Raw genomic sequence first — 26,394 nt, 5'->3', positions numbered from 1 at the left:
TTATATAAATTAATATACGAAAACTATTTGTATAATATGCATATTTTTTAGAAAATACTGATTTCTATACACGATTGCAGCATAATTAGTCTAAAGTTTTCTAAAGCTATGTGAGGTTATAAGAAGTTGTTCGAAGAATGCACAATCAAACCTTTAAGATCGAAACACTAAACTTAAAGACTAACATTATTTTTTAAAAACTACTTACCTGTACTTACAATATTGAAATATGATACGTTGCTTTTCATTTTTATCACGCGAAATTTACTAATTGCAGCACATTTTTTTGCGATGGTCCGGTCTGGAAGTCCGAACAGAAAACTATCAAACTTTCTACTAAAATTTAGAAGGAAAGACATTCGGTTGATGGTCGGCATCATTAAAGGACACAACCCATGGGGTCAGCATATGACCACCATTGGAATCATCGAGGACCCGGTATGCCTGTCATGCTTGGAGGAGGCGGATAGCACTGAGCACTTTCTCTGTGAGTGTCCTGCCTTTGCTAGAGCACGGCTACGAGTATTGGGTTCCGATGTCATGAGAATGAGTAATATTCGTTCTCTAAAACTGGAGGATATTTACAGATTTGCCAAAGAATCTGGAAAATTCTCACAGGACTAACTATCCCTATCTCTGTCTCTATTATTTCCTATCTCTTTCTCTGATACTTTTCTCCTTCCCTCCTTGACTATCTACCCCCTTTCCAGAGCTTTAAATACAATGGCCTCTTTAGCCTGAGTGTTTAGGCCACCAAATCTCCTGGTGTTCCTTGGCTCGACCTTTTCAAATTTCATTTTTCAACCGGAATGTCTTATCGTCAGCGCTCAAATTTCTTCTTATCCCCTTCCTTTTTCTTCAGTAGTCTCGTCCAAGTGTACACCCCACCTTCTTTCGAGAGAACCATCTAACCTAACCTGGTTTTATCGATCTATGAATGACGACAAATTATATGTAAATGCTGCTCTAGTATATGCACATTTCAGTCTACCTCGAATTATCGGTGCCAGACACTTATATCATATTATCAGTCAAACGAAAATCTGGTTTTATATGATAATTCCCAATTTGAAACACCGCTTGGTTGGGTTAGGTTATGATAGCAAGCAGAAATCAACACCAATTAGGGACTGAGAGCCGTAGGTCTTAGCGCAAACAAGCTTTCTAAGGTGTTTGGCCGAATTTGTGGTGTAGTGTGGTGGCCGAATTTTATGGCGACTCTGAACGGGGTCTAGTTTTTTATAAGAAGCTTATTTTCATGGCAAAATATATTCGGAAGTTTTCCATTGACTTCTGAGCGCCGGCTGGTATTAGAAAAAAATTTCCTATCATTTGATCTTTCGAGGACGGGCCAACCGAATGGCAGTTGTGCACAGCGCAGTCAGTTATGGCGCCCTATACCTGCAATAATAAAATTGCGTAAAAACAACGAAATTCGCAATGTCAATCTCTGCTTTTACTAGCAGGGTGGATCTTTTTATAAAATCATATTTGAACCAAATGTCTGCTTTGCTACTTGGCGTCGTCTATGACCCAATTACTGAAGATTATCAATATCAATTTACCAGTTTATAATACCTATTGTAGTGTAAAACAACCGTATACCGAAATGTTCCTTCCCGATTTAACCTATGTCGAAAATTCTTTTTAGGCACCGCACCGTCCCATACGGATTTATTTTATTTTTTTTTAGTTTTGCGATGGATCTAATGAGGAGATATACGCTTATATGCATGAACCACATGTAAATTTATGCATACAGGCATTAAAAATATAATATTCTAACTTAAGAGAGATCGTTTTGATATGAAAATTCAAAAAGAAATACCTTTTGACAGGAGCGTATAAAATGCATGCTTAAACTAATTATAAATGTGCCTATGTATGTATCTACGTATGCATATATTATATGTGTATTCGAATATAGTCAGATATATACACATGTATGTATTTGAAATGATATGTAATACATATGTACATATATTCATTTCTATTTATGTACGAATGTGCTTCGTGAGCACACACGGTGACAACAACAAAGCTGTTAAGAGAAATCATCAGAAAACGAAAGCCCGAAACAACAATAAAAATAGCTCAGCACCGTTTTGTTTAGATGAAAATGAAATGAAAATATTCTTTAGCCACGTAAAGATACACACAACCATACATATTACATACACATACGTATGCTGGATCCAAATATAAACATTGTGGGGGAGATCATGTGACTTGACTCCGGCCTGGCTGGCTGGCAAGCTGGCTGACTTCTGTAAGAAGTTAATGCGAATAAGTGAACAAATAAATAAATATCATTCCCATGCATATACATATACCTACATATTTATGAATGTCTGTATGTTTACATACCTCTATGTACATACATATGTGTGTAGATGCTTTAGATACCAAAAGGAACCTTCACTTTCTATCGGTCATAGAGGATGAAAATGATTTTTTTATTGAGAAGTACTCGATGAATGTCAATGCACTTTAAGAACAAACTTTCTCTATCGTTTTAAAGTATTGTGTTCGCTGTATGGCAATATATGTACATAGTACATACATATATGCATACACAGATAACTGTGCCCTTTTTGCAAAACGACGGACAATAGAAGCTTTTGCTTCTGAATCTATAGAAACATTTAATTTAGATATGTATAAGTATACATCTATAGTATGTATAATATTTATAAAAAAAATCGAAGAGATATGCAATTTTTTATGTAGCGTATACTAATACGAGTATATACTTATACGTACATATACCGCAAACAAAAGAAATTGAAAAAGGGGTTTTTAGACATTCGGAAATTTGGATTCCAAAAAATTTTTAATTGCGAATTTTTTTATTTACTTTTTAATATTTATATACAGTGTACTCTCTCCTAATGGACACCACTCTTAAGCGGGCACCTCCCATAAACAGGCAGTTTTTTCAGTACCAAAAAATTCTTAAGGGTTTTTGAGAATTTCTTCCTCTTGAGCGGGCAACCCTCTCATAACTGGACGCGGACTCTTGTTTTCCACCCCAAAGAGTATTTTAATTTCCCATAACCGCACAGCCTACAACATTGTGATTACGTTTACTATCTACCATATTCGTGTAGCTAAAGAGAGGAATTCCGTAAATAGGAAGAACTTGCTTTCAATGAGTCTGCTAAAGCCCAAAGGTCTTAATATTGATAAATTGTGCTAAATATTGATAAATTGTAAAAATAAAGGAATTCCTTTGTTAGGCACACTTAGCAAAGCTAAAAAAATTTCAATGAGACTCAATTACGACGATTTTAGTGCATCATCCATCAATAAGATTTCAAAACTTTTATCGGAAAGGTACCATATTTGATTGAAGGATACGATTCGCGAAACATTTGTAATGCAGATGAGACTGACTTGTTTTTCCGAGCATTGCCCAATAAAGCATTTGCATTGAAAGGTGAAAAATGCACAGGTGGAAAAATGGCTAAGGATAGGCTCCCGAACTTACACTGCATCAATATGGCTGGAGAAAGAGAACGTTTTTTGTTATTGGGACATCTGCAAGACCTCGAGCTTTTCGCAACATAAATTTGAACAATTCACCCGTTACGTGGCGATCAAAAAAAAGCTTGGGTGACGTCTGATTTGATGAAAGATTTTCTCGTGCATTTCTAGATAAAGCGTTTCTCATCCCCGCGATCTAAAATTGAAAAATGTTCAAGTTATTTTTCTCTCAGCAAACGCAACAGCATTTTGTCAGCCCCTTGACCAAGACATTATAAAAAACTTTAAGTTCATGTATAAATCGTTATTTTAAAACACATTTTGTTTCTGATGGAAGGAGTTGTCAAAATCAATAAATTTATTAGATGTAGTTTATTTCATACACAAAGCGTGGGAGAAAGTAAGTCCGCAGGCAATACAAAATTGTTTCATTAAAGCTGGGTTTGGGATACTGTTATACTGATATAGTTCGAAATCCCATATCGCTTAGAATTCATGGGTACTTAAATTGGTTCATTATTGTTTCAATAAACCAGCAGTCAAAATAACGCTGCCACCGCCATGTTTCATCGTCGGGCTCAAGATTTCTTTACTCAACTCTAAGGATTCAGAGTAGTAGAATTCAGTTAATTGCAACATATTCGGTTCGGATGGCATGTCCAATGAGTGGAAGAATGAAATAAAGAACGAAATACAACGCAAGAATAATTTAATAAAATGGGCGTAGCATCGCCTAGGAGCTAAAAATCGGCCATAAAACAGTTTTAAACCATTTGTGAAAAACTGGATTCAAAAGGAAGTTCATTGTTTGGGTGTCACTCCAATTAACACCAAAAACATGAAGGGTCGAATTTCCATCTAACGGGCAAGAAGGTACGCACTGTGTGTTTGATACGACTTGAAAGGAATAATTTATTATTAGTTGCCTCCGTATGGCCAAACACTAAATTCAAATCTCTTGCAACAACTGGACAGTTTGAAGGTAGCGATTGACCAGAAACGACCAGAGTCGGCCAACAGAAGGGATTGTATTTCCCATCAACGCAAGGCCACACACGTCGGTAGTGACTCGCCAAAGACTTCGGCAACTTGGTTGGGAAGTTTTATGCATACACCATATAGTCCGGACCTGCCCCCAAGCTATAACCACCTTTTTCTCGCATTGCAAAACTCCCAGAGGGATAAGAAATTGGTATCAAGAGGAGAATGTGAAAGTCGGTTACTAGAGGACCAAGACTTCTATGAGAGAGACATAATGAAGCTACCTTTAAAATGGCAACTAATTATACAACAAATCGGTGCACATTTGATCCAAATCGGACAATCCGAAATATCTTAAATAAAGTTTTGAATTTTACGCAAAAGTAATGGATTTCTTTTACAGTCAGTCCAAATTAAATTTTACTAAAATATGTATACGCGGGTATATAAACAGTGCCGGATTTACACAAAATGCCGCCCTGTGCACCATGAAGAAGACCGCCTTAATTTTTTAAATTTGTGTGTGCGTGTTTGTATTATAGTACAGAAAATAGTCGTTACACAATAAACAGAAAATGAACGTTCTGCGCTGTAGTAGTCTGGTAACTTATTTTGAAAATTTCGAATTTCGGTTTTTTACATATTTTGAAAGTGCGATATATTGGTAATATACTGTACAAATTTTAGACCGAAATTCGAAATATTGACGAAATTATAGCACATACATGAGAGCGGCTCGTACTTGCGCGCACTAAGCCGCTAAAACTTTAAACGCGTTTTTCCGGATGGCCGTCGTGAAAACAAATTTTCTATCTAACGGATTGAGCTGAAATTTAGATATGTTTTTCTACACATCAATAGTTCTGGCGGGTAGTAGATTTAATTTATTTCGTCCCTAACTTTCCATTTTTTAGTCCGATTTCCACTTAAAACAAAAGGTAATTTTCTTACGAAGGAAGAATTGTTATTATGTTATTGTTAATATGTTATTTTTTGTCAAAATCATTTGATCTTACTACCCGCCAGAACGACAGGCACACTGATTAATAAGCAATTTGTTTTTTCTGTTTCAGATGACCACAAGTGACGAAATCACGCCGGCCAGCCACAATACCTCTTTTTTTGCCGCTTGCTGCAGTGTACAAAAATAGTATCAAAACATTAAAAAAAAAAAATTTTTTTGTACACCTTCTGATACCTTTAATAACATATCAGAAAATTAAACCGATTGAATTTTATTTTCCCTTCCAAAAAATGTCCCAAACATGCCCTTAAAAAACGTGTAAGTTACCAGACTACTATTCGATATGCTATCTCCGCATTTGGAAACTCTGTGTATAACTCGTTCGTCCGCAGAAGTTTCAGAAGGTCGGATGGCGAGTTACGTTCTATTTTTCGTTCAGAACAGTACGCGTGAAAATGAATCATTTCGTCAGTGAATGAAATCTCAAGGTCTGAAGTATAAGCTTTTCTCAAATATTCCGATCTTTCACGAAGCTCTTTGAAATTCAAACCTCAAAAATCAGTAATCACTGAAAATTTCTCGTATAACCTTTCATATGCTTGGCTTCTCTTTCTCAATTTTGAATCAACGTTGTCTAGTATGATATTGAAGGTATTTACTCGAAAATTATCGCTTCCTGTCAACTGAACTTCCCCATCTCTTGATTCGTCAGCTTGTAACTTTCTTCTTCTTTTTCTCGAAACAGTCGTCTGATATTCTTGACTCTCTGACATGTTCAACGCTTCTTTTGCATAAACTTCAAATTGCATTCGTGGATCTGCTACTACTTTAATTCGTCCACGATAGTCATTAACTACATCAGCAATGTTGATTTAAACTTTCTGTAATCTCTTACTAACCGCGAGGAATCGTGCTAGTAAAAAATGCCAAAGAATGTGCATGAATGTTATCTCAAGTCTCTCTAGTTGAATCCTCAGTACTCTAGCTTCTTGTCGCGTTATGGCATTCTCACTTACATCTTCCTTGAATAAGATCGGAGTTTGAATGATTTTCCCATAGTAGTCAAAGATAGTAGACAAAATATTTTGTTACATCAATACGGTTATCTATGTATTATTAAGAACATATGTTAATAAAAAAGCATTTGAATGCTTTTACTATGCACCTGCTTTCTAACCTTGTTTTAGAAGGACTGTCGGTTTTTAACAATTTAATATACAAAATCGAATGAGTGATAAATTTTTTCCTGCGCCACATTTGCGCTAACCGGACTCTCTCCAACTTCGAAATATTTTTGTTATTGCGAATAAAATCAATTTTTATTCCCTAGAGAAGTCAATGAATAAAATCGCTCTGGCGGGTATTGTGGGCCACGTATTATATAACCATAGATAACGATTATTTCTGCGTGCACGAAGGTTTCTGAAGATGGAATTGCAAACAAACTACTAATTACAACAATTATCATGAATCAACATTGTTTGATAAGTAATTCTCAAAATAACAGTTTTTGTCACTCGAATTATATATATTTATAATATATGAAAAGAAGTACTTCATTTTTTCATACACACTAATGCATTCGAGAGATTTTACGTAATTTAAGTAAAAATGTTATTTTATACATTAAAACCATGACGTTTTTCAATAAAAGGTTTGGTTTTTCCCACAATTTCCGACACTGTCGGGTAATGTGGGCCAAAACACTTTTTTTAGGAACGTATAATTAACGTTCAGAAATTAACTTTGCTATTCTTACAATTATTTCTCGCATAGATGAATGATTAAACTTTCACTAACTGTTAGAAACTAATTCGAGATGAGCTTCTTATTTTCTCCATAAGCGTTTTCCCTAAGGTGGCCCCTAATACCCGCCGCTCCTCGAGTATACATATATTTTTTTTTTAATTTTCTTCTCCAAGTTTTGCCGCCCTTCTAGAATCTGCCGCCCTGTGCGCAGGCACCGTTGGCACTTAGTGTAAATCCGCCACTGTATATAAAGTTCGATCCGGACCGAATTAAGATTTCCTTGATTGCTCTTTTTTAATCTGTTGGCTAATACGTAGTATTTTTAAATTGTTTAAGGCACATCATGGAACATCAAAATTTTGTCTAATAGCAGTCGCTCCTAGGCAGACAATGACAAACCTCCGAGTGTATTGTGCCATGAAAAAATTCTTCTTAAAACACAAAAAAACATCTGACATTCGGAGTCGGCTTAAAAATGTAGGTTCCCCCAATTGTGGAGAAACATCCCCACACAGCACAAATACGAGGAAAGCTCGTCCATCATGTGTTCTAGGACTAAATCATAACACAAAAAATAATTTTCTCTTAAAATATGGTAAACATTTGTAGTACATAAATACTTATACATATGTAGCTATGTCCGAGACATACAAAATTCAATCAGGTATTACTGACATTTGTGTTTTTTTTTTTTAATGAAGATTTTGCAATAAACAAATGATTTGTGCACATACTTGCGTTGTTAGCTACATATGTATGTATGGATGTATAAATAGGTGTCTATACATATATATTATTTTTTTGGCAACATTTCAGTTTTGTTAGGGACGAACTGAAAAAAAACAAATAGACTTATAAAAGACATCAAGTTCAAGATTTTCGGGTGTTAACTGAAAGTGAAATATTTTTATATAAATATCCATATGTACATACATATGTATGATATGTACATAGATGCTTGCGGAAAGGCAAGACGGATTCGTAGAAGGTGACTTCGCTAGAGCAACCACCATATTTATGTACATGTATTTTGTTTTTGCAATTTGTTTATCCGAGTTTTAATGAGAATGTAAACAAACAAATAAGGCAACAATAAAAAAGTAGTGCACTTTGTCACCCAGTCCAAGAAAAAATAAATCAGCTGCTAGAGCCATTGTACAGATCCATAAGCAAAAACACTCTCAGCTGGCTCTAAAAAAATGCCCGCAGCTGAGGTCACCTGATTCCAAAACGCTCTTTTATGTTACATGGTTAATAAAAAATTATTCAAAAAATTACGTAAAAATTCAGATATTTCGGAATAAAAATCATTATTATAGCTAAGAAATATCTTAAAAATATTTGTCGCTGTAAATATTCCAAGCCAAAGGTATTATTCACTACTTTTTTGTTGATATTCCATTGACTCTAATGTTATCAGAAAAATTCTAATTTGGCATAGCAACCCCGATAATACGCTCAAGCAAAAGGGGCATGCAAAAGGCATGCACACCATCTCACAATTGACTACCGTCAAAGAAAAATTATCAAAAAACAACGAAAATTTTGAACCACTTCAAACTTGCACTTTACTTTACTATAATTAAGCCACATATAAATGTGCATACCCAAAAATTTTCTAAAAATTCTGAATAAAAAGTGAAGTTTTGATGAATTAAATGAATATCCATAGAATTCATTTTTCTTTAAGCCATAAATAAGCAAAGGAAAAATAGCCAAAAATAGTGCAAATATTCCTGTCTTAATTTATTGAGCACAAGGGTATATCTATTATCTATGTATGTACATATATACATATTGATACATATTTTGTACATATGTATATGAATATATAATATGTAATTTACCAAGTTAATAAAAACGTGAGCGCAAGTCTTTTAATACATTTTTTTACACGCGCGCAATTCTTCACAAGGGTATTATAATTTTGTTCAAGGGTATTATAATTTTGTACTCATTATATGGGAAGGAAAATTTTCAAGTTCAAGATTTTTTTCATTTCAAAAAATTGTCTATCATTATGTAGATACACATTTGCGTTAGAAATGTATTTGCGATTTCCTTTATGTTAGATAACAACATATGGCCAACTTAACAGCGGCGTAAATAAAACATTTTTCTTTTTTGTTATTTTAAATAAGAAAAACATTGCTAATATATATAAACTTATACATAGTAGAAAGCATGATTCACACAGAATCTGTACGCACAAATGTTATCTTATCAGAGTGGATAAAAGTCCGATGGCAAAAATTAAATAAATTAAATAGAAATTTATTTAATGCACTTTTAAGTAAAAATAATTAAAATTCATTTTCTTTATTATGCAAAAAAATCGGTCCATGCTTCTTGATGCGTAAGGTCAGGCGTTGAATAACCCCACTGTTAACTTTATTAGCACATTTATTACACTTATATAAAATTAACCAGTCACCACTTCTCTTAAATTTATATTTCACAATTGTCCAGTATTTTTCGAAGGGATGAAGCAGCAGCAATTAGAGCGGTTCATCTGTTTCTGTAATACGTCGACATTTTTGCTTGGTACCACTCGATAGTTGCTCCTAAGTAATAAATGCTGGCTAAACCCGGCGAAAACTTGATTTGTGAGCGATGGTGGCGAATGAATAGCAGAAATATTTTTTTCAGACACACATTGGCATAAATGGCTAACGTCATGTTTTAAGGCCGCTACTGCAAATTACCTTCTGCATCATTACTTTCCTCGAAAATTTATCAACTATTTTATATGTATCTATACTTAGGGAGCATAGCCAAGTTTAGGTAAAATGTAAAACTGTGGGCACGACAATTGATTTAAATCAATGTTGACGTACGACCCTCTTACCCTCGAGGGAAGACTGGGAACTGGGAACGGGACGAGGTAAGATAGGGTGAGTCCACTCAGGTATACGCAGATGGCTCAAACTCGAGGGCAGGGAGGGCGGAGGTGTATACTCCGAAGATCTAGGGATCGCCTTCAGTTTTCGGCTTCCCGACTTCTGTGGGGTATTTCAGGCTGAACTGATGGCAACAATGAAAGCCGTGACACTGGTACATTGTGTCGGGGTACCTGGAGATGATATCTACATTTTCACTGATAGCCGGGTGGCGATAAAATCTCTCAAAAAGCAATCGACAACCTCCAAGGTAGCCAAGAAGTGTCGATATCTCTTAACGAGATGACTAAGTAATTTCATCTAAAGATCACATGGGTTCCCAATGTGACATTGAGGATAACTGCAGAGCCGATGAACCAGCGGAACTCGGCAATAAATTGGCCGATGAGTACATAGACAATGATATGTGTAGGCGTGCCCTTGCACACATGTGAGCTGCTTATCTTTGAGGAAATTTTAAGAGCAACGAATGAAAGATGGCGTAATGAAACCACACGCAGAATCGCCCGACTGTGGCCGATTCTCAAACGCACAGAATTTCTGCTAAAATGAGATAAGCACAGTCTTAGCACACTGAGTTATAACGGGGCATTGCCTAATCAACAGGCACGCCCAGAGGATGAGTCTGCAAACACATGACTTTTGCAAAAATTGTCTAGATGAGGAAGAGATGATCCCGCACTTTTTGTGCCACTTTTCTGCTCTATCCAGACGCAGACTCACCATTTTAGGTAGACAATCCTTTAATATAATATATTGGAAGATCTTAGTTCTGTGGAAATCAAGGACCTTCTAAAATTTTTTAAAAGTAAAACCAGTTCTTTAGGAGAGATAAAGACAAGTTCCCACGCGGCATCACAATGGGCTATGAGCCTGAATCTGTCCCACAGTGGACAACCGCTTCAACCTAACCTAACCTGACGTACGACTCATCGTCCATTATTATGCGTTCTTTGAATTACGTTACGTCGACCTATTCCTTTTACCATTCTGTACATATTATAATAATTATAAGAATAATTATTCTTCCGACCGGTTTGGTTCATTCATGGCACTATAGGACTTTTACTACTACAACAATTTTTTAGCCCGATAATTGTCAGACAGCCCAGTTTGATTTTTTATTGATTTATGTATTTTATTTTAATTTTAGATTATGTGTTCTTTTTTACATATTTTTTGTTATTCTAGTTTTATAAAAAAACTAGGTAAAATGTAACTAGTTGCAAAGTATAGAAAACAGTTGAAAAGCGGAAAAATTATTATCCGTCGAGTAAGATGAGTATATCGACTCCATGAAAATATTTTTTTTTTTTTGTCAAAAAGTACTTGCGTTTTACTACGTCACCGTTTTTTGAAAATGACAGCAGTTCAATTCTGCTTTTTCACCCACTTGCACAAAAGTAAGGATACTTCGAAATGTCATAGAATCATATACAATTTTTTTTGCGTTTTATTATTGCTAAATATATTGTTGAAGGATTAAAATAGTTGGAATAGTTTTCTATCATTTGTCGTTTCATGCACGGATATTCGAACCTGCACGATTCCAAATGTTAATCACGCACCAACCCGTTCGGTTACGGCAGCCGCTCTTAAAGTACCTGCATATGTGGTTTTTAATTGCACTACCTACTTGCGCAGTCCATCGTCAACAAAATTGCCAACTCACAACCAATTCGGTAAAAGTTTTGCCACTAGCGGCTATTTATTGTATCCTATAAGTCAACAAAAATCCAGTAATAATTGTCAGAGTGCATACAGATTTTACAGGAACCATGTTTTATAAGGTCTACTTATAAACATATGTACATATGTGTATTTTCTAGGAATTATTTTCTTAGATGAGGGAAAGAGCTTGTTATAAAATTGATTTACTAGACGGTCAAGGTTTATATGCCGCTTTCTTATTATTAATCTACACATACATATGTATATTTTATTAAGCAAAAATGCTTAAATATTAATATAAATAATTGTGAAAACTACAGTTAGTAATAAACTTTAATAAATATTATATTGTAATACTGATTATTTACGATTTAAACAGCTGCTCGGCATTTGGAAAATTTAACAGTTGTGTATATGCATACAAACATACAGACACACATACAAAGCAGAACATGAGCTGCATTAAAAATGCACATAAATATATCACATGAATACATATGTATGTATTTATATATATGTATGTTATATACAATGTAGATATTAATGAATTCGCAGTGAAAGAGAATAGAAATTCACCGGGAGATGTGCTTTCATTTTTGCGTATATGTATGTATATGCACAAACATATACACGCACATACTTTCAATGAGCGACATGAAAAGCTTTAATGTCCCACATATGTATATACATATATAACAATTCGCATACATAAGTGTATATACATATCTATATAAATACATACATACAAACATCTATTCCTGCCACAGAACTAACCTGCACAAGCAACTGAAGACAAAAATTTCGGTGTGGGTGTAGTGTGTAGGATCAACGCATGCACATGCTGCACTTATGCACACATATACATACATAAATGTACTTAAGCATACGGGCGTGAATACATAAGAGTACATCCCACAAAGCCAAAACGTTTCATTATTCACAATGCGGTCTCGAAAAATCAGTGCCAAAAGAATAGTTTCACTATACAAGGTGAAGTCCAAAATAATAAGATCATAAAAATGATGAGTTAATGAGTTAGTGCGTTGGAAGTTACGTCCCTAGCTGTGTGTTTGTGTCATTGGTACAAAAATAAGTTTCGAACAAAGAGCTAATATCAAATGTTGTTTAGAATCGGTAAAACGTTTACCGAAACATTTGAATTGATGAAAAAAGTGTATGGTCTGTCTTGTGACAGAGTTCATGAGTGGTTTACACGTTTCAGAGATGGTTGTGAGGACATAAAGGGCAATGAACATACAGTCCGCCCAAAATCAGTAATCACCGAAAACTCCATCGAAATTGTTCGTAAATTTATAAAAAATGAACCGAAATCATCGTTGAAATTCATGGAATACAAGTTGAATACCTCCAAAATATCTGTGCACGTTTCATTCCGCACAATTTAACTGAGAACCAATTTAACCAATTGCTCAGAATTGAACATTCGAAGGACCTCATTAAAGAGGCGAGAAAAGACGAGAACTTCCTTTAAAACATTGTAATTGGTGATGAAATGTGGTGTTTCCAGCATGATCCTGAAACTAAGCGTCAAAGTGCGCTTATTGCGAGATAATGCACCATCTCATCGATCCACTCTTTCCACTATTGTGACTGATTTTTTGACTAGAAATCGCATTTAAGCCATCAATCACTCGCCGTATTCACCTGAAATGGCTCCCTGTGACTTCTATCTATTCAGAAAATTGCAATTGGCCACGAAAGGAAAGCGTTTTGCGTCCGTAGATATCATCCAAAAGGCTTGTACCGACGTCCTGAAAGACTTTCCGGTCAATGACCTGAAACACTCTTTCGAAAAGCTTTTAGATCGCGCAAAACTGTGTATCGGGGTCAGAAGGGACTTTTGAATAAATATACTCGAAGTTATCAGAATAAAACGCCTGCCTTTTTTATTTTAGCTCAGTCTTGTTTATTTGGGACTTAACCTTGTATTTCAATATTAGCGAGTTATTTGATATTTGGTATTTTGATAATTCACAAAACACATATTTTGAGAGCTCACATTCTATTACTGCATATTTTATCCTGTACCGGTGATCCATTGACAGTGGATTCTACGGAATCGGAACAACCTCGATTTATACCCATCCTAGTAATCGTCCATTCGACAAAAATATATGGGGAATGTTTAATGCTTAAATAATAAATTCAGTTGCCATACTAAATCACACCCATTTTATGATACACATTGTTTTAAACACTTATGTATTAATTAAATTTGATTAAGGCCTATTAAATTAGTGTAAGCACGAGAACCTCAATAGTAGGCCTTTTCGTTTCACCAAGCTTTAGCAAGTGGCAAATAGATGAAGTAAATGGTATAAATAATCATATCTTGGTAGCGCTGTAAAAGAGCTGTCAAATAGTGGGTTATACCAGTTTTATAAGGGACTTGATAGCGAAGAATCTTGCTCAATAACTTTGTTTTTGCTTATACATGACAATTTTTTGTCAAGCGAGCAAAGTTCAAAGTTAGCGAGTAGAGAAGTAGCGAATCGTAAGGCGCCTTCGATTGTCATTAGTCACCCAATTCGGCTCCGATCTTAAATTTTTCCACAATGACTTTTTGTGTAAATTAACCTTAAGCTCACATAGAGAAAGTGTTTTCATTTTTTAATGTACTCCTTTGTTTAAATATGTAGCTATCATTTAGGGATGAAAATTTTGTTTGTTGGGATCTAAAACACTTCAAGTTAAACTTCTATGTACATACTACATATGTATATATGTATATAAAAGTGGCATATAAATTTTTGCCTAGCTTTGCCATTTTTGCCTAGTGCATCTTGTTGTTGCTCTACCAATGTGTGGTCCTACAATTTTATTCTGCCCACAGAGATTTGCTATTGAATGCCAAGGGGGCCCCGCTATTAGAAAAAAACTTTGAATCATGTGGTATTTCGTGTAAACTGGGAGCATCGAACGCGGGACCAACCGATTGGTGGTCACGCACAGGGCATTTGGCTTCAGTGGCGGCGTAAATATGTAATTGACGAACTTCCTCTCCTAACACATATTTATGTACATACTTATATAAATACGTATGGGTATTTATAACCACTCATGCCAAATAACCCTTTTGGCGTACGAGCCCCCAACTGTAGTTGCAGCACATTTATATCACACACACTTCCATAAATATATGGTATCTATAGCCAGTTGATCATTGGCGTCTCACGCTGTCGCGACTCTCGTGTGTGCTTATTGATGTATGTATGTATAAATATGTACTTAAATTCTCTTTACTGCACCGTTATATATGAGCCGAAGCCTTAAAAATGTGTGAGTGAAACCGTTCCATTTCCCGCCGTTCCGGCAGTTTGAAAGCAAACGAGTGCTGACGTTGACGTCAACGTTCTCTGTGAGTGTTTGCCGGTGGCAATTGTTGTTCTTGGAAATCTTGTGGTAACACGGGAATGATGGATGACGTCGACGTACGAAGAGGCAGGAGTGATATTGTGGGAAATTGCGCTTGCTGCGCGTTTTGAATTGAACAAAAACGAAATGAATAAAAAGGTGAAGAAGTGCTACAGTTGAGGACAGCAAAATATTTTTGATCATTGTTAAGTTGGTCGTTGGATACTACGGTTGATAAAGGTGAGCGTTTTTCTCAAATCGTAAAATTTGTGAAAATATGAAATAAAATCCAAGTAATTTGATTGTTATATTATGTACAAAGATGAAAAGTAGTAGCAGTGAGTGGTCGTGTATTTCGGAAAAGTGAAAATTTTCCTACCGTTTAGTTACGCAACACAGTTTTCTTTATATTTTTACATTATAAAATGGAAATACATATTTATTCGATGATCAAAGTGGTTGGAAACTTTAAAAATCTTCCGAAATACCGTCATAAGGGTGTGAGTCAGCGCGTTCAATTCTTTTATGTTTTTATTATTATTTTTCAAAACCGGTTACCGGCATTGGTGACTTTTTTTTTTATTATCCATTGCTTTCAAACTGAAACGTTTGCATGAAGTGCTATTTTCCTGCATCTTTTGACGAACGAAAGCTACAATGTGAAGTGTGTTGAAATGCCGCTTTGCTTACAGTTCACTGTGAAAGTATTATGACTCCAAAAATAATTGTTAAATTTTTATTTGTGTACTTGCCACAAATTACTTCTCAGCAGTCACGTAGGCGAATTACTCACAAGTTGCGCCAGTGACTTGAATATTGCATATGACCGAATAATTAAATATTGTTAAATATGTGAGCGTATTATACAAGAAGTGTTCCTAAATATATTTCAGTATATATTTAACAATTTATCTAATATATTATGAGGTACGTACGTGTGTTTGGGCGTATATCTGCGCACATATGTACCACTTAATTTCTTTTTATTCGGCAACTATCTAAATAAATAGCGGGGCACTATTATATGTATATATATATATAGTAGGTATAAATCAAGTAGTGCAAAAACAAAATACGTATTTTTGCAATTTGATGGTCTGAATGCAATTTGAGGGTCAGCCAGCAAATCGCCAGAAAAAAACGGCTATTCAACTGATATCGCTTATATAGATTAGACTTGGTACAAATGCATTTACATAAATAAATAACTGATGTTTGATGTGGGCGTTTTATACCTAACAGTCCGTAACTAGCAAAGCTGTTGTTATTTTTCCTTATCTAAATTTCTCCATTTCGGCATTTCAAATTTTAACTGTTTCTTAGTTACTTTTAAACTACCTACTCAAAAAAAAACGCTAATTATGGGATTAATTCGAGAAAATGATTACTTGATTCATGTTAAAGCGGTCTTATTCTCTTTGCGTAATGTGATGGTGATTTACATATTTACTCACTTTTCTAACTTTTTTCGACAGTTTTTTTTATTTATGTATGTATGTGTAGTAAAAACGTCTTCCATAATTAGTGTCGCCAAAGAAATGGTCTATTATCAGGTCTGTTCATCGTTCCAATATTTCGGAACTTAAAAATTTGATCTTGATTGGGATAATGAACTTTATTAGATTTCAATTGCAACATATTTTTAAGATAATCTTCTTTTGTATCGAATCATGCCGAAAATATTACCTTTCATGAACATAAGGAATAAAAAAAAGGAGTATAAGAAAATTTGCTCTTTCAGTTATAGCTTTAAATGCACAAATGGAAAGAGCTGCAAAAAACTAAGATGAATTGCACAAGGCATTAATACAGCATACTTGTATTTTTCAAACCAGTATGTATGTGCGTACATATATATTACATTAGGGTAGCCCAACACTTTTTCGCTTAAACATTTAACAGCATAACAAGCACAAATGCCTTTAGTGAAACACGAAATGGATGTTATATCGGCTCGTTTCGCACTCTCAATTTCTTTTCATTATTTTTAAAGCAACAATTAGAGGTTTGGTCATCAAACTTCCATTATAACTGAATATAAATTATGTAAGTTCAAAAAATGTATATGTTACAAGGTGCGTCCAGTATTTGTAGTCCAGTGACTTAAGGTTTGAGGAGTTAGGCGGCCATAAGTTTTGGTGCCATGTAATCATGATACATTTTCAGACATCCAATCTTTAGTCGTCATCTCTTTGTATGAAGGAGCAGAGTCTTCTCCTTCTATCTGTAGATTTATTGTCCTTCATGGCGTACACTATCAATCCATGGTTTCACTACTTTGTCCTAAAACTATAACAGTGGCTAGAAACTGCATAACAACAAGAAACTTTGTAGGATTGGAACATAACCTCCTGCCAATTCAGCGGCTGGTTTTTTGGTCAAAATTTTTTTCGACCGAAAAAACGCTAACATCTCAGACACTTCAAGTTTTTAGGTGTTCACTTTTGTTTAGGAGACGTGCATAACGTAGCATTTATACCCGAGTTCTTCATGGACAACTCAACGAATAAAACCCTTAGAAACTTGTAAGTTCCCTCGTAAAGATCCTCATTGATTTTGACGGATCCTCGGCAATGATAGCTTTGCAGATCGGGCAGTCTCAGAAAGCTATTCGTGTTTTTTTGCGTTTTGCAATATTTTTTTAGTTAAATTGTAATCCTCCATGTCTTAGCAACAAAATACCGTATGCACTGCACTCTGTGTATAAACCTTACAAAAACTTGTAATTAATGGACCATAAATATAAAATAAAAAAAAAAATTGATGAGTTTTGTTTGGGCATATTCCTTTTGTAAAATGATTTAGTCTTCGTCAAGTAAATCATTTGTTTCCGAGCTATTCTCTTTTGCTGAAAATACAGCTTCCACTTTTTAAAAGATTTCATTGCATTTATTATTGCTTCCGGCTGTAAAGTTCTGTGGTTATAATATTTCCATCAACTGATTGTCGTATATTTTTCATATCTTATAAATACCCGTTTTTTTTACAATTGTACGATATTTTTTCAATGTAATCCTATCACTTGATACAAAATAGGAATGACAGTTTACTAGAAAAGTGATGGAACACCTCAAGTGAATTCAGGGTTGTACAAAATTTCTGTGTGTTTTATAGACAATTTCTGCTGCAGAAACTATTTGCTGCTTTGCCAACTTCAAAACTTGTTTTTGTTGGTTATAACTCTAGTTATAATGGACAGAATTTTTTGTTCATTATAACTGAGTTTTTTCCATATGTTTGGACTTGAAAAAGGCGTACATTCTAGCGGAGTTTCTACTTTAAAGGAGTCCATTATAAGTGGGAGTACACACTATAATGTGTTAAACTAAATTTAATAGGACGTATAGTATCCATTTTAACTTAATACTTCTTCATCTTTTCCCCAACTCTTCATGCATTGTCGATTTGATTTCCTTTGCATCGTTAAACAGGCCCCCAAAGGTTTTCGATGGGGTTCAAGTCAACACTAGGTCCTGTGAGAAAATATGTATATTCTGGCTCGACTATTTCTTCCCCAAAGTTACATACGAAGTAATCATAATAAATGAACAGTAGAACAGTTTTAGTGTTTACTTCTCTAAAAAAAAAACATGTCTAATTATATGCCGACATTAAGAAGAGAGTGCCCACGCCAATTGCTACCCTAGAATTTAAAAGTTTATTAGCTTGCCTTAATAACTATTTCGCGGGGTGTATATACTTGCATATGTATACAAAGTAAATATATCTACATTGTGTATTGCACACATATGGGTATTTGTTAACGCAAATAATGGGTACAATATAGTATACTTGTATCTATACATACATTTGCAAATATGTATGTAGGTATACAATTAACAGCCGGCTTTTGTTTCTTGTTCGTCTATTTCATTTTCATGAATACTTCCATGAGTAACAAAGTTTCATTTTGTACGTTGCAATTTGAAAGCTTTAGAAAGTATTCAAATTCGAATAAAAACGAACAAAGTTTGATAATTATCCAATTAAGTCAATTGATGTTTTTTGAATGGTTAGCCATCACTTTACCCTCCATTCTCCGCTTGTTGTGTGTGAAAATTCATTAATGAGGCTGGTCATTCTCATGTAACGATTTGATACTCTGAGCAACTCAAAAGCATTAATACTCTCATTGGATATATCATAGTTCCATAAATATGTATATGTAATACATACAATAAAGTATACGTATGTATTTACAGTACTGGGCAATACCGTAGCATTGTTTGCATGAGTGAATTCGAAAATACCTGCCTTGCGCAACTATCGCCAGATTTATGGTTTAAAAATAAAACAGATTTCCAGAAATGTGTCTTTGCAGATTTTAATGCATAGAAATTAAAAAAAAAAAGTATGGGATTTAAGAATGTAGAAGCTCTTTAGTACTTTATAGAAAGATAAATTGAATCATATTTGGGAAATTATGAAAAAATTAAAACGAAAAAAGGTCAATACGGGCTTATTTTCTGATTTTTATTTTGTAACAAAAATATTTTATTGCAGTTGCAATTTTTCTTCGCCGAATAATGAAAAAATTATTATTACTTTTATTTTAATTAGTGATTTTTCTGTGATTGTAATTATAATTTCCCCTCCATTTAAATTTCTTTAATTATTTTTAATTAAATTTGTTTGCTCAAGGAAAATGTTCACTAATTAATTGTTCTTAAATAAAATTCAAAACGTCTGGACTAAACAATCTTTAGATCTATTTTTGTGCATTGGTACATAGGCAATAGCACTTGGGTTCGGCACTACGATTTTGTAAGAGCACTTTTGTTAAGCACAATTAAAACCTTCAACCAACCCACACAAGTTATTCGCTACGTAAAAGTATTTACATTTTTTAGTTGCAATGGGTGTATAAATAAAAAAGCCAAATCAAATCCAATCATACTAACAAGAGGAATGAATCGTCGTAATAGTTAATGGTTGTGTAATCAAAAGTTTAACGCGAGTAGTAATAGAGGCTGTACCTACGTACATATGTATGCATTATATAAGTAAATACATCAGGGGGATAACAACTAACATACAACTTTTGCAAATACGTATGTACATAAAATTGTGCAAAACTGCAATTGATGGAAATGAAAGGCGTGTGTTGTATAGTATATAGTTTTTTTTGTAAATAGTTTATACATAACCCTACCTTTGTTATGCAATGTTGACCTAGTTGATATTTAGTTAAAAGCACGCAAGGAAAGCTTTCGCCACGGGTTATGACGGGCTGGAAGCTTATTTTAACAGCAATGTTAATTTTAACAGTAGGTGGTTTTTTGATGTTGGTTAAATCTAAGGTATTATTAATTAAGAGCATTTATTAAGGTTGTGCGTACATTAAGAAAAATCTAGTACCTGAATCGAGAATCCACGGGATATTTTCAGCATTGCTTCAATTTAGGAGAACATCTGATATGAGAGGACGTGCTTATTTCTGATACTTTCCAAATACTTGGTTTTAAAGCATGAATTTAAATGTGGTTGTTCTCACTGTTTAATATGTGCGTATGTGTATGTAGGAAGGATGTTGAGCATACGCTAAGGAGTTACTCAAACAGTGAACAGCGTTACTATGCATACAAATGTACATGCCAGTATAAATGCATTTGTGCACATATGTGAATACAATATTAATCAATATAAAATAATTGTAATGCCTCTATCTTAACTCCTTCATGCTTTCTAGCTACATATATGTATAATAATGTTCATATAAATATGTATATATATACTATATATGTATGTATCTACGTGCATTAAGCCCCTACTTATAAATTAAGAATTTTATATGGGATAATGGCAAGTTTTATTGCTGCTGCAGACATTTTTAAATTAGCAACATCCGCTTTTTTCGTTTAATCGTGAAGTACGTTAGTAAGTAAAATAAGTATATAGATATATTCATCTGTACATATGTGCATATATAGGTATGCAAGGAAGTATGCACAAGTACCTTGATAATTATCATCTTGTAGATTATATTTGAGACGAATGTGCATTCGGTAACATGAGGTATCTGTTTTTAGCTATAATTTTTTATTACTTATGATAACAATTCGGTTTTGAATAATTTGCTTCACAAGACTTTCCACAACTTCGAAAGCAAACGTCATAAGTAAATCATAAGATACATTATATTTCAAAAAATTTCAATTATCCGCTACAACGAATATAGCAAAAATGTGCCCGTTAAATTTCTTTCCTTCTATAAAGTTGGAGCAGTTTTATGTGAGAAATAGACATAATAATATACATACATATAATCGTACAATCTATATGTATGTACATGTGTATGTATACATATTTTTTATTATTATTATTATTTATTAGAATAATATAAAATATTACACTAACTTAAAAAAAAAGAGCACACTAGCTGCTTGGGCCTTCGGTGAGGTACATATTTTTTATCCTCCCTGTTATCAAGATATCGATTGATTTGAAGTTATCAACTATATTTCTATGTGATCTCTAGTTTCAAAGTAAAGAGTGAAGTTGGAAAACAGGTGATAATAAAAAATTGAGTACTGACAAATTGTTCCACTCGATAATTTCACTTAAAGCATTCACAATACAATTAGATTTTTGCAAGCAATTTGATTCAGTACCTTTCATATTCGTTACTAGGATCGTGATCCCGCACGAGATTACAAATGTATGTATGTACATATGTACATATGTGTATGAGCATGCACAATATCAAGTCATGCATTAGTGTAAGTGCACTTAAAATAAACTTATCAAGAATTAAACAACAAATGTGACGGTTGGTTATTCCGATGTCAAGCAAAAACTCATATCTACAATGATAACTTTTACGATTGAGCTTAATGGTTAAATCTTTGCCATTTGGAATCGGAGGCAGCACCTTTCTATCAACAGTTGTAGTTAGTAACTCGACCGGGTAGCAACGACGGGTATTGCAATTTGTCGTTAACTTATTTAGTGCATGAATACATACGATCTTACTTATATGTATACATATGTACTTAAAAAATGTATAATTTATTTGTGGGCTAATTCTGCGGTGCCAAGGAGTTCATATTAAGTGTTTATTTGTTATAACGGTTTCGCAGCATATGTACATACTTACATAGACACGTAATAATGCATGTCATATCTTATAAATACGAAAATTAGACCAGCAGAAGCAGTGCCGTGTCATGGCTTAAGTTTGCAAGAGTTACTATTTATTGCGATTTTCGCGAAATATTCAAATCTAATAAATATTTATGTACATACACTTGTTATTAGAGTACATATTAGTATGTCGCATACGTTAAATATTACATGGCGAAATGTCACCCACTGCCAGTCAGCTAGTTAACCCTTGCTACTTATTTCAATTTGTGTTGAATATCTTCGATATTACATGTCCCAGTTTAGGGCGCCAATGTATGTACATATGTATGTATATATGTCTAGTCATGGGAATTTTAAAACATGGGAAGCAGTGAAGCTTCAATGTAATTTTGTAGTGGTTAATCGGTAGTAGTTGATTTTTTTTTTTTGTTTGTTTTGTTTCCTAACTAATTTTCTATTATTATATTTAAACTATAATATATAAGTTATTTATTTAGACTACTTTGATTTTTTTTTTTTTAATATTCTACACGAAAATCTGTGGTGAATATTCGTATTCCATGCAGTGCTATGAGCCGCACAATTTACAATGTTTGCCTCTATAATTAAGAAATAAGAAATAAAAACAATACATATTTTCTTTATGTTTTATATATGTATATTTGCTACAAAATGGCATTTTGTCAGTAATGGCGCAGATAATTTATTATTGTGCTGTGACATAATAGCAGGTGCACGTGAAATGAGTATTGTCGTATAATTATAGCCATTTATAAGTAATAAAGTTGTATACACATACATATGTATATCTTTAAAAGTCCATAAAAGAATCACATAAATTTGCTTTTTAATTTGTTTTTTTTTTTTTTCATAAAATTTTATGAAAGCTAATATATTTTAAAATTTATCGTTAATTTACATATTATCATTTAATCTATAATCAAGATATACCAGTAATCCTCACGGCCAAAGGATGACTGTCTTTATTTCTTTTAAAATTCGATTCGTTTTCTTTTATCTGTGATTTTTTATTATTTTTATTCCTTCAAACGTTTTGTTTCCATCCACCATGTCGAGTAGCTACATACATATCGACCACTTTTTCATGCAGCTACCCTTTTAAGTTTCGCACGGTCCTATTTTTCAACTGCTTTGGATTCGATTTCCCTTCGCGGACTGTAGTTTTTAGTATGACGTTTCGGTGGAGCACTTACCATATCTTTGGATATAGTGAAGATAAGCGCTTCAAGATTGCAGCAAAATTATTCAAATCAGTAGTTGAATTAACTTGTGGACATTATATAATATATATATATACAGTAGGTTCTGTTTTTATGCGGCTTTTTTTTATTCGGTTTTGAAATAGTGCGGTTTTTTTTTAAATTACAAAATACATGTCGACCTATCGCGAATTGTACATATAAACAAGATTCTAAACCAGCTAAGCAAAAATTCATCACAGATTACATCAAAAATGCTAACCCTACAAGTATGGAACCGCCTGCATCACCATCCAGATTAGACGTGTACATTTCCTCAAGTGACGGAAGTGATTTTACGCCAAATCCTAACCGAATGCGCAACATTCGGGTATGGTCTGATTCTATTTCTGACGATGTAAATTTGTTTTTCGATTCTGACGTTTCTTAAATAAAGATATAATTTTCAAAAATACAATTTTTTGTTTAATTAATTGTTCTAATTATTTCAGATTCATGCGGTCTATGGAACGTATCTATAGTTATAATATGGGACTAATGCCCTTTTTTATGCGATTTTATTACATTATTTCAGATTTATGCGGTTTTAGCATTTGAAACGTATCTATAGTTTTACTATAGAACTAGTAGCTTTTTTTATGCTGTTTTTTTTATTCTGTTTCTTGCGGAACGTATCTACCGCATAAAAACAGAACCTACTGTATACATTTTGTAATATAGCCGCTATTTATAAACCATACTTGATAACATAGGGCAGACCAGGAAGTTTCGGTTTTTACCGTTTTGTCCCATGTTTGTGTCAAATTTTGTTGCATTAGTTAATGTTAATGGAAGTTTGGTACAGAATCAACGTTTCTTATTTTATTATACAAATATAAATATTTGTATACCTATACATATCAAAGTGGAGAACAACAGTTTTAATTTTTTGTTGTTGACACATTTGGTCTTTAAATGTTACTCTTTTCACCACTGTGCAGTGCGATTACTCTATGCTCGCCAGCACACCTGCAAAGCCAATTTTAGAGGTAGAAGGGTAGCTTTTCTTGGACTGGAAAGTTTCATTTATTGTAAGAGAGAGCCAGCGGAATACATGATACGACACCTAAAGCGTGTAATAAAAGAAACTGCATTCTGAGATCCCTGTTCATAGTTGTATAACTTACTTATAACGTTGTTGTAGCATTTCACCCCATATAACAGTAGGCCCAAGAAACATGCTGTTTCGATGGTGTGGGTCCAGAGGGATGTCAGATGAATATTTTTAAGAGTGCACGTGAATAGGATGTATTTCACATGCCGGACATACATCTGTATGTTTGTTCATTGAGCGCTGATTCTGGTTCAGTAGGAGTTTAACCTTCTGAAGCTTTTTGTCTGTAATAGGCGATGATTGGACGCAATGGTTGTTGTTGTTCCTACAGTTCACTAGGTCCTGCCAGTGTAGTGGTAGACTACCATGGTCTTATGCTTTGATTTACATACATCCCCTGTGCCCATTCTTAAATTAAATTGAATGATAATAGGTCTATTTATAAGTTCGTGCGGTTTTACAACAGATGGCGTAACTTGATTATTATTCCATCGATCCACATTTCCAAACATTCATTGGAGAGCTACTGTCGTAAGGCACAAACGTCAGTATAAGTTTTTTATTTGAAGCGTAAACAACAATATTTTTACCACACTTGAAAATGTCGAATTTCGTGCCAAATAATGTGTTTTTGCGGGGAATTCTTCTTCATTATTTTAATATGAAGAAAAAAGCAGCCGAAAGTCATCGTATCTTGGTGGAAGTTTATGGTGAGCATGCTCTATCTGAGCGAACGTGCCAGAAGTGGTTTGCACGCTTTAAAAGTGGTGATTTTGGCTTGGAAGACGAAGAACGCGAGGGTGCGCCGCCAAAGTTCATGGATACCGAATTGGAGGAATTGCTCGATCAAGATCCGGCTCAAACGCAAGAAGAGGTTGCAAAAACTTTGGGAGTTGATCAATCAACCATTTCCAAACGTTTAAAAGCCATGGGAATGATCCGAAAGGTAGGCCATTGGGTGCCGTATGAATTGAAGCCAAGAGACGTTGAACGCCGTTTTATGGCATGCGAACAACTGCTTCAACGGCACAAAAGAAAGGGTTTTTTGCATCGAATTGTGACTGGCGATGAACAGTGGGTCCATTACGACAATCCAAAACGTCGGGCAACGTATGGATACCCTGGCCATGCTTCAACATCGACGTCGGAGCAGAATATTCATGGCCTGAAGGTTATGCTGTGTATCTGGTGGGACCAGCTGGGTGTTGTGTATTATGAGCTACTGAAACCGAATGAAACGATTACGGGGGATGTCTACCGACGACAATTGATGCGTTTGAGCCGAGCACTGCGAGAAAAACGGCCGCAATACGCCGATAGACACGACAAAGTTATTTTGCAACATGACAATGCTCGGCCACATGTTGCACAAGTGGTCAAAACATACTTAGAAACGCTCAAATGGGATGTCCTACCCCACCCGCCGTATAGTCCAGACCTTGCGCCATCCGATTACTATCTCTTCCGATCGATGCAACATGGCCTGGCTGACCAGCACTTCCGTAATTACGATGAAGTCAAAAAATGGATCGATTCGTGGATTGCGGCAAAACCGACCGAATTTTTCACAAAGGGAATCCGTGAATTGCCAGAAAGATGGGAAAAAGTAGTAGTAAGCGATGGACAATATTTTGAATATTAAATTTGTAACCATTTTACGTCAATAAAGTTTCAAATTTCGAAAAAAAAAACCGCACGAACTTATTCATAGTCCTATTATATTACGCGTTATTCCGTTATTTACTTGTCATAGGCATTTCAATTAGACAAATGTAGACACATACATACATATAAGTATTTATTTATTTGGACAAACATGGGTTTTCTTCAACACTTTCGGCTAAATTTTAATAACTTCAATGCGCTGTT

General features: G+C 34.4%; 1 protein-coding gene across 4 annotated transcripts in view; it reads left to right on the top strand.

The window, feature by feature from the left end:
* The window catches only part of LOC128862563 (arginine kinase 1), an 86,923-nt gene that overhangs the window by 46,857 nt on the left and 13,672 nt on the right, over positions 1-26,394 (top strand). Inside the window, exon 1 of one of the 4 annotated variants that reach the window (XM_054101266.1) lies at positions 15,262-15,366. The exons of the other annotated variants lie outside the window; for them this stretch is intronic. The gene's annotated coding sequence lies outside the window, so the exon portion shown is untranslated. Of the gene's footprint in view, positions 1-15,261; positions 15,367-26,394 lie in introns of those variants that run through there. 4 annotated transcript variants of the gene reach the window in all.

Source organism: Anastrepha ludens, chromosome 4 (assembly GCF_028408465.1).
Source record: "Anastrepha ludens isolate Willacy chromosome 4, idAnaLude1.1, whole genome shotgun sequence".
NCBI lineage: Eukaryota > Metazoa > Arthropoda > Insecta > Diptera > Tephritidae > Anastrepha > Anastrepha ludens.
Note: the sequence above shows the minus strand (reverse complement) of the source record. Positions and strands in the feature narration are given on the sequence as shown.